Source organism: Acipenser ruthenus, chromosome 10 (assembly GCF_902713425.1).
Source record: "Acipenser ruthenus chromosome 10, fAciRut3.2 maternal haplotype, whole genome shotgun sequence".
NCBI classification, from domain to species: Eukaryota; Metazoa; Chordata; class Actinopteri; order Acipenseriformes; family Acipenseridae; genus Acipenser; species Acipenser ruthenus.
Window position 1 is genome coordinate 22,284,939 of NC_081198.1, and position 13,509 is coordinate 22,298,447.

Genomic DNA, 13,509 nt, shown 5'->3' on the forward strand with positions numbered 1-13,509 from the left:
CCAAGCTGCTATGCTGTGCAAGGTGCCTTGGGTAACTACAACTGTGCCTCGCTGGCTGGCTGGCTTGCTAAGAAGGTCCTGGCATAGGGACATGTTCCACCACACTTGTCTGGTTAGCTGCATGCTCCCAGGAAACAACCTGCTGCTGTCTACATCATCACCACATGTGAATAAAAGAAAGAAAGACAGCAAGAAAGAAAGAGAGAAAGAAAGAGAGAAAGAGAGAAAGAAAGAGAGAAAGAAAAAAAAAGAAGTAAAACGGCGGGAAAACTTGCATCAACACTGGCACTCTCCCTCCAGCAGGGGTAGACAAAATGCTCACAGGAGAGATCCAGATCTGACTTTGACCAACGTTAGAGAAAGGTGTGCACCGTTCCCGGAGGTACTGCAATACCGGGCCGATGCGTGGAGTGGACGGAGCAAGCCCCTGTTCCATCTCCCGATTCCAAAAATCAATTTAATATATGGTCCCCTGATAGGGGACGTATCAGATATTAAACTGATAAGAACAGATACTACACTTGATCTTAGCCAAAAGGCCGAGAAGCGATGGCGACTTGGCCCTTGCCCGGGGCACCCCAGCCCGGACGGCACAGGGGGATTCAAAGGTGGGTGCAAAATTCCAAGCACAAGCAGACCCCCAAAAAACGGGCTGCTGCTTCCAGAGGGGAAATGTGCAATTTAAGCAGGAGAAAACAAAACAAAGCAAAAACACACACATAACACCAAAAACAAAACATAAACTGGCGGAGTGCGTCTTACAAATAGTCATGCCAAGCTGCTATGCTGTGCAAGGCGCCTTGGGTAACTACAACTGTGCCTCGCTGGCTGGCTGGCTTGCTAAGAAGGTCCTGGCATAGGGACATGTTCCACCACACTTGTCTGGTTAGCTGCATGCTCCCAGGAAACAACCTGCTGCTGTCTACATCATCACCACATGTGAATAAAAGAAAGAAAGACAGCAAGAAAGAAAGAGAGAAAGAAAGAGAGAAAGAGAGAAAGAGAGAAAGAAAGAAAGAGAGAAAGAAAAAAAAAGAAGTAAAACGGCGGGAAAACTTGCATCAACACTGGCACTCTCCCTCCAGCAGGGGTAGACAAAATGCTCACAGGAGAGATCCAGATCTGACTTTGACCAACGTTAGAGAAAGGTGTGCACCGTTCCCGGAGGTACTGCAATACCGGGCCGATGCGTGGAGTGGACGGAGCAAGCCCCTGTTCCATCTCCTGATTCCAAAAATCAATTTAATATATGGTCCCCTGATAGGGGACGTATCAGATATTAAACTGATAAGAACAGATTTTTTTTTTTTTTTTTTTTTTTTTTATTATAGAAATTACTCAAACAATAAATACAATCATATAATTAACAATTCAAAACAGACCTTACCCTTCCCCAAATATCCCCACTAAAATCTTCCCCATACATATATTTATCCATTTTGATAACATTCTTTAACTTCCAAAGAAACAAAAAATAAGCTTCTATTGGTTCTGTTTTATCATTTTTCTTTTTAATACACAAATTTCTTTTCTCCCATAACACCAACTTCCCCAAACTAATAATAGACCATACTGCTCTAAATTTTTCCTTTGGCAGTTTTAACACCTCCTCCCCATATAAAATAATCTTCCCATTCAAAATTATATCGCAAAACAATTTAATAAGATTACTGCACCTTCCCCAAAATTTCTTTGCAAAAATGCAGTCCCAAAACACGTGCAAGACTGTTTCCTCCTTTTTGCACCTTGGGCACTCTGCGTTTACCGCACATTGATGCCTATACAACCTTTCTTTTACTGACAATCTATCTAAAGCGCACAGCCACCCCAAATCTTTACACTCATTTCCGAGCCATTTTGGCTGTATGCCTTCCCAATTTACTAATTTAAGATTGCCTTCGTACCTTCCTTCCCATCTCTCTCTTATCATTTCGTACATTTTTTTGTGGTTTAACAAGACCTCCCTTTCTATTTCTTTTATTTGCATTTTTAAAAAGGTTATTGCATGCATGTAGTACTGTGGTTTTGTCTCAGCGTTTGGCACCGTGTTGGCCCATGGTATTATCCCTCTTAAAACTGCTCCAAACCATAACCGAACAAAATAAAAGGACTTGTGCTCTGTTCCCTTCAACAGTGTTTTACATATCTGATTCAGGAAAAAGCAATCCAATTTTACTGACAAACACGGTATGTCTCTCCCTCCCTTTGCCACCTTCCCATACATCAATTCCCTATTTACATTTTCATATTTCTTACCCCATACAAAGGAAAATATTAACCTGGTTAGGATTATTTTATTTTTTGCATTAATAGGGAACACCCGTGCCAAATAAACTAATGCTGGTACTATGTCTGCCTTTATTACCAGAATTCTCCCACTGATGGTCAACCTTCTACATTTCCACATATTTAATTTTACTTTAACTTTCTCAATTTTCTCCTCCCAATTTTTCTTTATCCCGTCCTTCTGAAAAAAGTGCACCCCCAACATTTTTAGCCCTTCCCTGCACACAGTTATACCTTCCCTGCTGTCCGTCCTCCCTTCCCACTTGCCACAGTACATCATAGACGATTTCTCTAAATTTATTTTTGACCCAACAGCTTCTCCATAAGTTTTTAATAAGATGATTGCCCTATCTATGGCCCAATCTGAACATAAAAACAAAGTTGTGTCATCTGCGTATTGGGCAATTTTGACCCTTTTCCCCTTACTCCCTGGGATATGTACCCCATCTATATCTTTGTCTTTCCTTATTAAATTTGCCAAAGGCTCAATGCACAACACGTACAATAACGGTGACATTGGACACCCTTGCCTCACCCCACCTTCTTGCCTTACCCGTTCACTGAAAAACCCATTAATTTGCACCCTACTAGATGCTTTGTTGTATACTGTTCTAATCCAATTCACAAAGGTTCCGCAATTCATTCTTTCCAGGACAGAAAACAAAAACTCGTGGCTGACCCTATCAAAGGCCTTCTCCTGGTCAACACTCAACAAACACAGAGGTAAGTCTCTTTCTTTTACCCAGCTGATGACATCCCTAGTTAGTTGTAAGTTATAAGTTGTGGACCTATTTATAACCCCACAAGTCTGGTCCTCATTAACTAGACTGGGCATTACTACTTTCAGTCTATTTGTCATTACTTTACCCAGAATTTTATTATCTACATTTAACAGGGTGATAGGCCTCCAGTTTTTCAGTAGATCCTTATCTCCCTTTTTATATATCAGACTTATTACCCCTGTCCTCATGGTTTCCGGCATCACTCCATCCACCAAAATCTCTTTATACACCTCAGTTAGATCGTCTCCTAGAATATCCCAAAAACAAACATAAAATTCCTTTGGTAATCCATCACAACCAGGAGTTTTATCAGCTTTCAAGGACTTCAATGCCATCTCTATTTCATCTTTGGTTATGTCTTTTTCCAGAAGTGTTCTTTCTTCATTATTTAACTTTTTGTTTATATTATTTAACAATTCCTCCGCTTTTGCATGATCTATCTCTCTTTTGTTAAATAGCTCCTGATAAAACTCCTGAGCATGCTTTACAATATCCTCTCTTTTATTGATTTTCCCTGTCCCTGTTTCCAATTCAGAAATTGCACATTTCCTTTGTTTTCCCTTAATACTTTGAAAAAAGAATTTGGAACATTTTTCGTCTTGTTCTTTTTCTGTTACCTTTGCCAAAAATGTAAATTCCTTAACCTTTATTTCGATGTTATTTTGTATTTCCTTTTTAATGTTGTTGTATGCTTCTAAACTAACCTCTTTCCCCTCATTTATTTTAGAATACATGATCTCTAAGTCTTTTTGCAATTTTTTCTCAAAGTATCTCTCTTCTTTCTTTTTCCTTTTGCTGTATATTTGGCAAAAACATCTTATTTTAACTTTTACCATCTCCCACCATTCAGCGATAGTTCCGAAAGCCCACTTCATGTCTTTCCATGAATTATAGAAGATCTTGAACTCGTGCCTGAATTCATCGCACTTCAACCCCTTCATATTCAATTTCCAATACCCCCTACCTATATCCACCCCTTTAATTTCAAAAGAAGCCCCAATTGTATCATGGTCTGAAAACCAGTTGGGATACATGAAGAAATCCAAGCTCTTGATATTTTTGGATAAAAAGAAATAATCTAACCTTTTACATGCTCCTCTTGAATTTCTCCAAGTATGCCCTACACCTTTTTTATTGTGTCTCCTATATACATCCACCAAATCATAATCCCCCAATACCTTTTTTAAATACTGTGCAGAAAAATCAAAGTCGCCCTCTAAACATGTGTTAAAATCCCCGCCCATTACAACTGTGCGATTGGTACATAGAATATCAGGTAAGTGCTTAAATGTGTCCAACCTTGTCCCTTTTAATGTAGGCGCGTACATGTTCACCAGACGGAGTCTTCTGTCATTGAGCCTACCATCAGTATACATTAACCTGCCTGGTATGATCACTTTTGTTTCCTCAATGACAAACCTAGTATTTTTAAATAATATCCCCACTCCATCCGAATGTACATTACCAATACTCCAAACTGAAGCACCATCTTTCCAGTCTTTACTGAAACGTTCAATATCCTCCGTATTCTTCAGGTGGCATTCCTGCAGAAAACAAACCTGAAAGTCCAATGACTTGAGGGAAAAGAACAAGGATGCCCTCTTGCCAGCATCTCTCATCCCCCTCGTGTTGACTGAAAACACATTAAAGTTCATTTTCCTGTGTTTTATGTTCCATCTTCTTTACCATCCATCGGAAACATTGTTGTTTTTTTCATGTTGTCCACCATTGAGTCGCTCAAATAGTTTAGCTGGGAATCCACACTGTTTTCCTCGCTATCCACTTCTGATGGCGGCGCCAGCGGGGAACTCTCTACTGAAGATGGCTCGAAACTCGAGACTTCTTCCTCTCCCACCTCTTCGTTTTCCAAGCTCTCGAAACTGTTGGATGTCTCGATCACGCAGACTTTGTTGTCGCCATCCGACTCCTCCTGGTTTAGTTTCCTCTTTGTTGTTCTTTTCCCTTCCGCCACTTCCCAGCCCATCTCGCCACTTTCTTCTGTATCACCCCACTGTTTTCCACCCCCAACAGGTGTATCCAAAATCACCGTACCCTGAGATGATTCTTCGGTTGCCATGGCTTCAGGTAGGTTCTTAACACTAGTCACCGACTTCTCCTTTTTCTTTCTTTTTTCTTTCCCTGCCCCAGACACTCCTGCAACAGGACCCTCAACAGCGGGAGGCTCCAAACCAAAAGCCAGAGACTCCTCCACCGCAGCCACCGCTGCAGCCACAAGAAGAGCCCCCTGCACAGCACCTCCAGAAACAGCGCCTCCATCAGCACAGGTAGGCGCATGGTCTCTACTGACTTCTTCTAAAACCACCTCAATGTCTCGAAGTGACTCAGAGTAAGTTTTATGTCGGCCAGGGCAGTCCTTGAACATGTGCTCGGTGGAATCACACAGATTGCAGGATTTTGGTTTTTTACACTCTTTTGCCTCATGTCCTGTCTCTAAACAATTTCTGCAAAAAACATTTGGGCACATTACTGCAATATGTCCCTGCTCTCCACACTTTCTGCAAGTTTTTGGTTGTCCATAATAATACAAATATCCCTTAACACCGCCGATGTAAAAAGATGCTGGGGGGCATTCAAACCCTCCTATCTTTCTCTTAAAACGGACAGTGTATTTTCTATTCCCGTTCCACATTTCGTCATAGTCCATTTCTTTTTGTCCAACACCTAAAACATCACAGTATTTACTCAGAAATAACCGAATGTCCTGCTCTTTAACATAAGGGTTTTGCATGCACACCGTTACGGTTCTTACCCGACTTGCAAACAGTGGCTCCACTCTGAAATTGGAGATCGGAGAAACGTCCTTAGATTCCAGGCACTTGTTCCATGCTTCCTGGCATAAATAGTCTCCCATGAAGGTAACTTCATATGTGCTTCTTAGAGGAAAATCCCGGTAACAATAGATCTGCGCCGCCGTAACTCCCAGGAATTCAAAGATGATGTCCTTGGCAAAGTTCCTTCTTCCCATGCTGAAACGTACTCCATCCTTTTCTTGTCCAATGAAACGAATTGTATTCAAAAGTCGCGTCGAGGGGGCCGACATGTAGTCTCCGGTCGCCATCACCTTCTCTTTTCTCTTTTTTTAGAAAAAGTTGCGGTCATGCCACATACTTAATCCGAGCCAAGAGGCCGAGAAGCGATGGCGACTTCGCCCTTGCCCGGGGCCCCCCAGCCCGGACGGCACAGGGGGATTCAAAGGTGGGTGCAAAATTTCAAGCACACGCAGACCCCAAAAAAACGGGCTGCTGCTTCCAGAGGGGAAATGTGCAATTTAAGCAGGAGAAAACAAAACAAAGCAAAAACACACACATAACACCAAAAACAAAACATAAACTGGCGGAGTGCGTCTTACAAATAGTCATGCCAAGCTGCTATGCTGTGCAAGGTGCCTTGGGTAACTACAACTGTGCCTCGCTGGCTGGCTGGCTTGCTAAGAAGGTCCTGGCATAGGGACATGTTCCACCACACTTGTCTGGTTAGCTGCATGCTCCCAGGAAACAACCTGCTGCTGTCTACATCATCACCACATGTGAATAAAAGAAAGAAAGACAGCAAGAAAGAAAGAGAGAAAGAAAGAGAGAAAGAGAGAAAGAGAGAAAGAAAGAAAGAGAGAAAGAAAGAAAGAGAGAAAGAAAAAAAAAGAAGTAAAATGGCGGGAAAACTTGCATCAACACTGGCACTCTCCCTCCAGCAGGGGTAGACAAAATGCTCACAGGAGAGATCCAGATCTGACTTTGACCAACGTTAGAGAAAGGTGTGCACCGTTCCCAGAGGTACTGCAATACCGGGCCGATGCGTGGAGTGGACGGAGCAAGCCCCTGTTCCATCTCCCGATTCCAAAAATCAATTTAATATATGGTCCCCTGATAGGGGACGTATCAGATATTAAACTGATAAGAACAGATACTACACTTGATCTTAGCCAAAAGGCCGAGAAGCGATGGCGACTTGGCCCTTGCCCGGGGCCCCCCAGCCCGGACGGCACAGGGGGATTCAAAGGTGGGTGCAAAATTTCAAGCACAAGCAGACCCCAAAAAAACGGGCTGCTGCTTCCAGAGGGGAAATGTGCAATTTAAGCAGGAGGAAACAAAACAAAGCAAAAACACACACATAACACCAAAAACAAAACATAAACTGGCGGAGTGCGTCTTACAAATAGTCATGCCAAGCTGTGCCTCGCTGGCTGGCTGGCTTGCTAAGAAGGTCCTGGCATAGGGACATGTTCCACCACACTTGTCTGGTTAGCTGCTAGCTCCCAGGAAACAACCTGCTGCTGTCTACATCATCACCACATGTGAATAAAAGAAAGAAAGACAGCAAGAAAGAAAGAGAGAAAGAAAGAGAGAAAGAGAGAAAGAAAGAGAGAAAGAAAGAAAGAGAGAAAGAAAAAAAAAAAGAAGTAAAAAGACGGGAAAACTTGCATCAACACTGGCACTCTCCCTCCAGCAGGGGTAGACAAAATGCTCACAGGAGAGATCCAGATCTGACTTTGACCAACGTTAGAGAAAGGTGTGCACCGTTCCCGGAGGTACTGCAATACCGGGCCGATGCGTGGAGTGGACGGAGCAAGCCCCTGTTCCATCTCCCGATTCCAAAAATCAATTTAATATATGGTCCCCTGATAGGGGACGTATCAGATATTAATACTCTTTTATTGAGATTTTACATTTTTTACATTTACACCCATTCGTTTTTTCATTCATTTTACATTTCTTTTAAAGATGACATTCATGCATACAGACATACATTTTGTTTTAAAAGCATTTAAAATACATTTAAAAACACCAAGACAATTGTGCTTTGTACATGGTTAAAACAGACACAGATTAAAATCAACATGAAAAAAACCTGTGCTGTTTTAAAAGTGACTGGAAAAAAAGAACCATCTATAAAAAACCAGTGCTTGTGAGGGCCGGGGAGTGCTCTCTAAAAAGGTTCAAAAGTGAACATAAAACTAGATCTAAAACAGGGACAGGGGAAAAGGGACAGTGTATAAACAGTGAGTTAAAATTCTAAAATTTTAAAACACTTAAAATGTAACTTTTAATAGTTTACATTAAAAATCTTAAAGATACATAAAACAAAACAAAACAAAATCAAATAAAACATTCAACGTAGATCAAATAAAAGTCCGTAAAACTGAAACAAAAAGACTACATAAAACCAGGGCACCGTTGAAAAAACGGTCATGCCAGCTAAAAAGGGCGGAATGCTGGCATGACAAAATAAATAAAAGGCTTAGCGGTGCCCCGTAGTCCCGCTCCTAGGAGCTAGCGGTTCCAGTTTTTTCCTTTATTCCATCTTCACGTCCTGAAGTCCGGCGATCCTCCACTCCGCGCAGGCCTTGTCCTTCCCGAGGGTCCGGATGTCCAGAATTACAAAGTCCTTGATAAGAGTTTGTGCCCTTCTGGTCGTGGTGATAGTGTCTAGCTCCTGCTTGTGATAGACACAGACGTTACGGCCTTCCCACAGGATCTGCTTGACAACATTGATGACACGCCAAACGCACTTAGCTGTGCTGGTAGTGATTCCTCCCGCAGGCCCATAGAGCACAGTCTCAGCGGTCATCTTGGCCGTGTCAGCAAACCTGTTTAGGAAGACAGAGACAGAGAGCCAGACACTGCCAGCCACATCACACTCCCAGAAGATATGGGCTGGTGTTTCTCTCTTGCGGCACTTTGCATAGGGGCATGTTTCTACTTGGGCTAGTCCCCTCCTGAACATGAACGCTCGAGTGGGGAGTGCACTGTGGACGGTGTTCCATGCTATATCCTTCTGGACATTACTGAGGCAGCTGTGAGACACATTCTCCCAGATTTTTTGGCTTTGGGTGAGGGAGAAAGTGGCTACTTTTTCAATTTCCTGGGAACCGGCAAGATATTTAGTTACAGCCTTGTATTCCCAGGAGGCCAATTTTGCTTTATCTAAGCCCAATTTATATATAGTGTCCCTTAAGGTTCTATAATACAATGGGGGGTCCCAGGAGTACGGCACGGTGTTATCAATAGTGCAGAGGCCCAAGGCCCTGAGACAGGTGGCAAAATAGAAACGATTCATGTAACATACCTTCCTGTCCAGGGCCTGGATGTTCTTGATAGTTTGCGTGAGCCCCTGCACTCGGGTGAGCTGCACAACGTCCGGGACCCCCTTACCTCCCTTCTTGTCGGCTTTACTCAGAGTGGCTCGCTTTACCCTCTCCATCTTGCTGCCCCAGATAAAGCGGTGGATAATGCGGTCCACCACTTTTTTGGTGGTCCTGTCTGGGGGAAAGATTTTTCCTACATAAGAGAGGATGGGGAACAGTATAGACTTGGTTATTAATACTCTACCCGTCATTGTTAAGGATCTTGTGCTCCATCCACCAATCTTTTTACGGACCTGGTTAATGGCCGCCGTCCAGCTCTGGGCCCCCGAGCTATTGTTCTCGAAAATGAGGCCCAGAATCTTGATTTTGTCCTTTTTGACAGGGTACATGTCCGACAGTTCCCTATCTACCTGCCAATTTTTAGACACGTAGACTTCGCTCTTGGACTTATTAATCACTGCCCCGGTCGCCGTGCAGTACTTCTCAAGGATATTACTAATCCGAGGTACCGACGATGTGTTGGTGCAAATGAGTGACACATCGTCCATATATGCTGTTGTTTTGACCTGGACCCCGTTGGATCCAGGCAGCTGGAAACCAGTTATATTGGTATCCCTACGAATTGCCTGCAGGAGGGGTTCAATGCACACGACATATAGCAGTGGGGATAGTGGGCAACCCTGTCTGACCCCTGACTGGATAGATATTTTACCAGTCAGGTGCCTGTTCACCAAGACTCGGGTACTAATGTTTGTATAGATGGTTTTAACCCACCCCCTAAGTCCAGGAGCGAATTTCATCTGGTCCATCACTTTGTACATATATTCATGGCTTACCCTATCGAACGCCTTCTCCTGGTCAAGGTTGAACAGGCAGAGGGGATGGTTCCGTTCTCTAGAATAAGCCAGAATGTCCCTTGTTAACATTAAAATATCCGTGATGGACCTCCCTGGGACGCCACAAGCCTGGTCGGGGCCAATGACCAAAGGGAGGTGTACTTGTAGCCGGAGCATCAGAGCTTTGGCTAGTATCTTGTAATCCACGCAAAGGAGGCTGATTGGGCGCCAATTCCGTAGATCTTTAACTTCCCCTTTCTTATGAAGGAGAGTAATTACACTCTCCCGCATAGAAGGGCCCAACCGCTTCTCCCTGTAGACCGCTCTGTAGACCTCCGCTAAATGGACTTTTAGCGTGTCCCAAAAAAAATGGTAATACTCACCCGGGATGCCATCTGGACCTGGCGTCTTACCGGTGTTCATGGTCTTAACCGCCTGGGTGAGCTCCTCCAGCGTGAGTTCTGGGTCCTTCTCCTCCTCCTCGTCGTCCCGCACTGAGTCAGGCTCCAACTGGCTCAGGAACCACTCTATCAGGGTGTCATCTGTAGCTTTGATGTTATACAGGTCCCTATAGAAGTTCTCTACCACTTTTTTCACTCCCTCACTATCCTCTACTATCCTCCCCCTGCTGTCAAGCATGGAGAACATCAAGTGCCGCTTCTCCCTCGTTTTCTGGAAGAAGAAGCGAGTACACTTTTCGTCTTCCTCCATTTTTTGCACTTTTGCATTGTGCATGACCTTTCGTTGTTCCTCCCTACAAAGCACTGAAAGATCTAGCTTGGTCTGGGCTATCTCGTCGCTTACAGGGAACCCCCGAAGCTGAAGCAGGCTCAGACGCTGGAGGGCAGCATTCAGGTATTTATATTTGGCCCTCCTTTCTTTGGCTTTCCTCTTGCCTGCTGCTATGAAATAACCCTTAGTTCTCATTTTGACCATCTCCCACCACTCTATAGGGGAGTTGAATAGGTCACGCAAAGTGGTCCACTCAACAAGCCTGCTCTTATAGGCTGCAGCTATGGAGGGGTCATCGAGTAAGGAGGTGTTTAATTTCCAGACCCCTGACCCCATCTGGGAGGTCTGAGGGACCTGCAATGTTACCTGCAGGAGCCTATGGTCAGAGAAGAAGACGGCCTGGGTGTCTACTGCCGTCTTCGTAAGGGAGCTGGTATGCAGGACGAGATCTATACGGGAGAAGGAGGTCCCAGATGAGCTCACCCAGGTAAAGGGAGGCACCAGGTCCTTACCTGCATCACACAGGGAGAAATCAGATATTACGGAGGACAAAACTCTACTAGAGCGGTCGTTGCGTGGCCTGCTCCGGTCTACGTCCCTCAGAGCACAATTGAAGTCACCTGACACGATGACGGGTACGTTCCCCAGCAGGAGTGGACGCAGCTGTGGAAAAAATTGAACTCTTTCGTTTTGGTTAGTGGGTGCGTAGACATTGACCAGTCTGAGGGGAGTGTTGTTGTATGTCACATCCACGCTCAGAATTCTACCAGGTTCTACCTCCCTGCTGCTGCGGGAGGTAATAAATGGGTTTTTAAACAGGATACCTACTCCGTCGGCTCTGGCTATGTTGGAGCCCGACCAGAAGGAGTCCCCCAGGGTCCAACTCTCCTTCAGGTCCCTATAATCAGGGCTCGACGAAATACCACACTCCTGCAGAAAGATGAGATCTGCTTTCAAGTTAGCTAGATAGTTTAGTACATCAAATCTTTTTTGTGTCTCCCTGATGCTCCTGACATTAACAGACACACATATCAGGGCCATCAGGGTAGCTAACAAGAAAAGGAGTCGCTGCGTCCAGAAAGAGAGAAAGAAAGAAAGAAAGAAAAAAAAAAGAAGTAAAACGGCGGGAAAACTTGCATCAACACTGGCACTCTCCCTCCAGCAGGGGTAGACAAAATGCTCACAGGAGAGATCCAGATCTGACTTTGACCAACGTTAGAGAAAGGTGTGCACCATTCCCGGAGGTACTGCAATACCGGGCCGATGCGTGGAGTGGACGGAGCAAGCCCCTGTTCCATCTCCCGATTCCAAAAATCAATTTAATATATGGTCCCCTGATAGGGGACGTATCAGATATTAAACTGATAAGAACAGATACTACACTTGATCTTAGCCAAAAGGCCGAGAAGCGATGGCGACTTGGCCCTTGCCCGGGGCCCCCCAGCCCGGACGGCACAGGGGGATTCAAAGGTGGGTGCAAAATTTCAAGCACAAGCAGACCCCAAAAAAACGGACTGCTGCTTCCAGAGGGGAAATGTGCAATTTAAGCAGGAGAATACAAAACAAAGCAAAAACACACACATAACACCAAAAACAAAACATAAACTGGCGGAGTGCGTCTTACAAATAGTCATGCCAAGCTGCTATGCTGTGCAAGGTGCCTTGGGTAACTACAACTGTGCCTCGCTGGCTGGCTGGCTTGCTAAGAAGGTCCTGGCATAGGGACATGTTCCACCACACTTGTCTGGTTAGCTGCATGCTCCCAGGAAACAACCTGCTGCTGTCTACATCATCACCACATGTGAATAAAAGAAAGAAAGACAGCAAGAAAGAAAGAGAGAAAGAAAGAGAGAAAGAGAGAAAGAAAGAGAGAAAGAAAAAAAAAAGAAGTAAAACGGCGGGAAAACTTGCATCAACACTGGCACTCTCCCTCCAGCAGGGGTAGACAAAATGCTCACAGGAGAGATCCAGATCTGACTTTGACCAACGTTAGAGAAAGGTGTGCACCGTTCCCGGAGGTACTGCAATACCGGGCCGATGCGTGGAGTGGACGGAGCAAGCCCCTGTTCCATCTCCCGATTCCAAAAATCAATTTAATATATGGTCCCCTGATAGGGGACGTATCAGATATTAAACTGATAAGAACAGATACTACACTTGATCTTAGCCAAAAGGCCGAGAAGCGATGGCGACTTGGCCCTTGCCCGGGGCCCCCCAGCCCGGACGGCACAGGGGGATTCAAAGGTGGGTGCAAAATTCCAAGCACAAGCAGACCCCCAAAAAACGGGCTGCTGCTTCCAGAGGGGAAATGTGCAATTTAAGCAGGAGAAAACAAAACAAAGCAAAAACACACACATAACACCAAAAACAAAACATAAACTGGCGGAGTGCGTCTTACAAATAGTCATGCCAAGCTGCTATGCTGTGCAAGGTGCCTTGGGTAACTACAACTGTGCCTCGCTGGCTGGCTGGCTTGCTAAGAAGGTCCTGGCATAGGGATATGTTCCACCACACTTGTCTGGTTAGCTGCATGCTCCCAGGAAACAACCTGCTGCTGTCTACATCATCACCACATGTGAATAAAAGAAAGAAAGACAGCAAGAAAGAAAGAGAGAAAGAAAGAGAGAAAGAGAGAAAGAAAGAGAGAAAGAAAGAAAGAGAGAAAGAAAAAAAAAGAAGTAAAACAGCGGGAAAACTTGCATCAACACTGGCACTCTCCCTCCAGCAGGGGTATACAAAATGCTCACAGGAGAGATCCAGATCTGACTTT

The 13,509-nt window shown here is 44.6% G+C and overlaps 4 non-coding genes and 2 pseudogenes across 4 annotated transcripts; all 6 read right to left on the minus strand.

Moving 5' to 3' along the window:
- Window positions 1-360: 360 nt before the first annotated feature.
- On the minus strand, window positions 361-551 carry LOC131739041 (U2 spliceosomal RNA). The gene has a single exon (XR_009330209.1). It is a non-coding gene; the product is annotated as a U2 spliceosomal RNA (small nuclear RNA).
- A 594-nt stretch (window positions 552-1,145) lies between these two features.
- On the minus strand, window positions 1,146-1,356 carry LOC131738478 (U2 spliceosomal RNA; annotated as a pseudogene).
- Window positions 1,357-6,837: 5,481 nt separating this feature from the next.
- Window positions 6,838-7,028, minus strand: LOC131738206 (U2 spliceosomal RNA). Its single transcript, XR_009329770.1, has one exon. It is a non-coding gene; the product is annotated as a U2 spliceosomal RNA (small nuclear RNA).
- A 564-nt stretch (window positions 7,029-7,592) lies between these two features.
- On the minus strand, window positions 7,593-7,747 carry LOC131738689 (U2 spliceosomal RNA; annotated as a pseudogene).
- Window positions 7,748-11,961: 4,214 nt separating this feature from the next.
- Window positions 11,962-12,152, minus strand: LOC131739281 (U2 spliceosomal RNA). Its single transcript, XR_009330449.1, has one exon. It is a non-coding gene; the product is annotated as a U2 spliceosomal RNA (small nuclear RNA).
- A 583-nt stretch (window positions 12,153-12,735) lies between these two features.
- On the minus strand, window positions 12,736-12,926 carry LOC131739042 (U2 spliceosomal RNA). The gene has a single exon (XR_009330210.1). It is a non-coding gene; the product is annotated as a U2 spliceosomal RNA (small nuclear RNA).
- Between the last annotated feature and the right edge of the window lie 583 nt (window positions 12,927-13,509).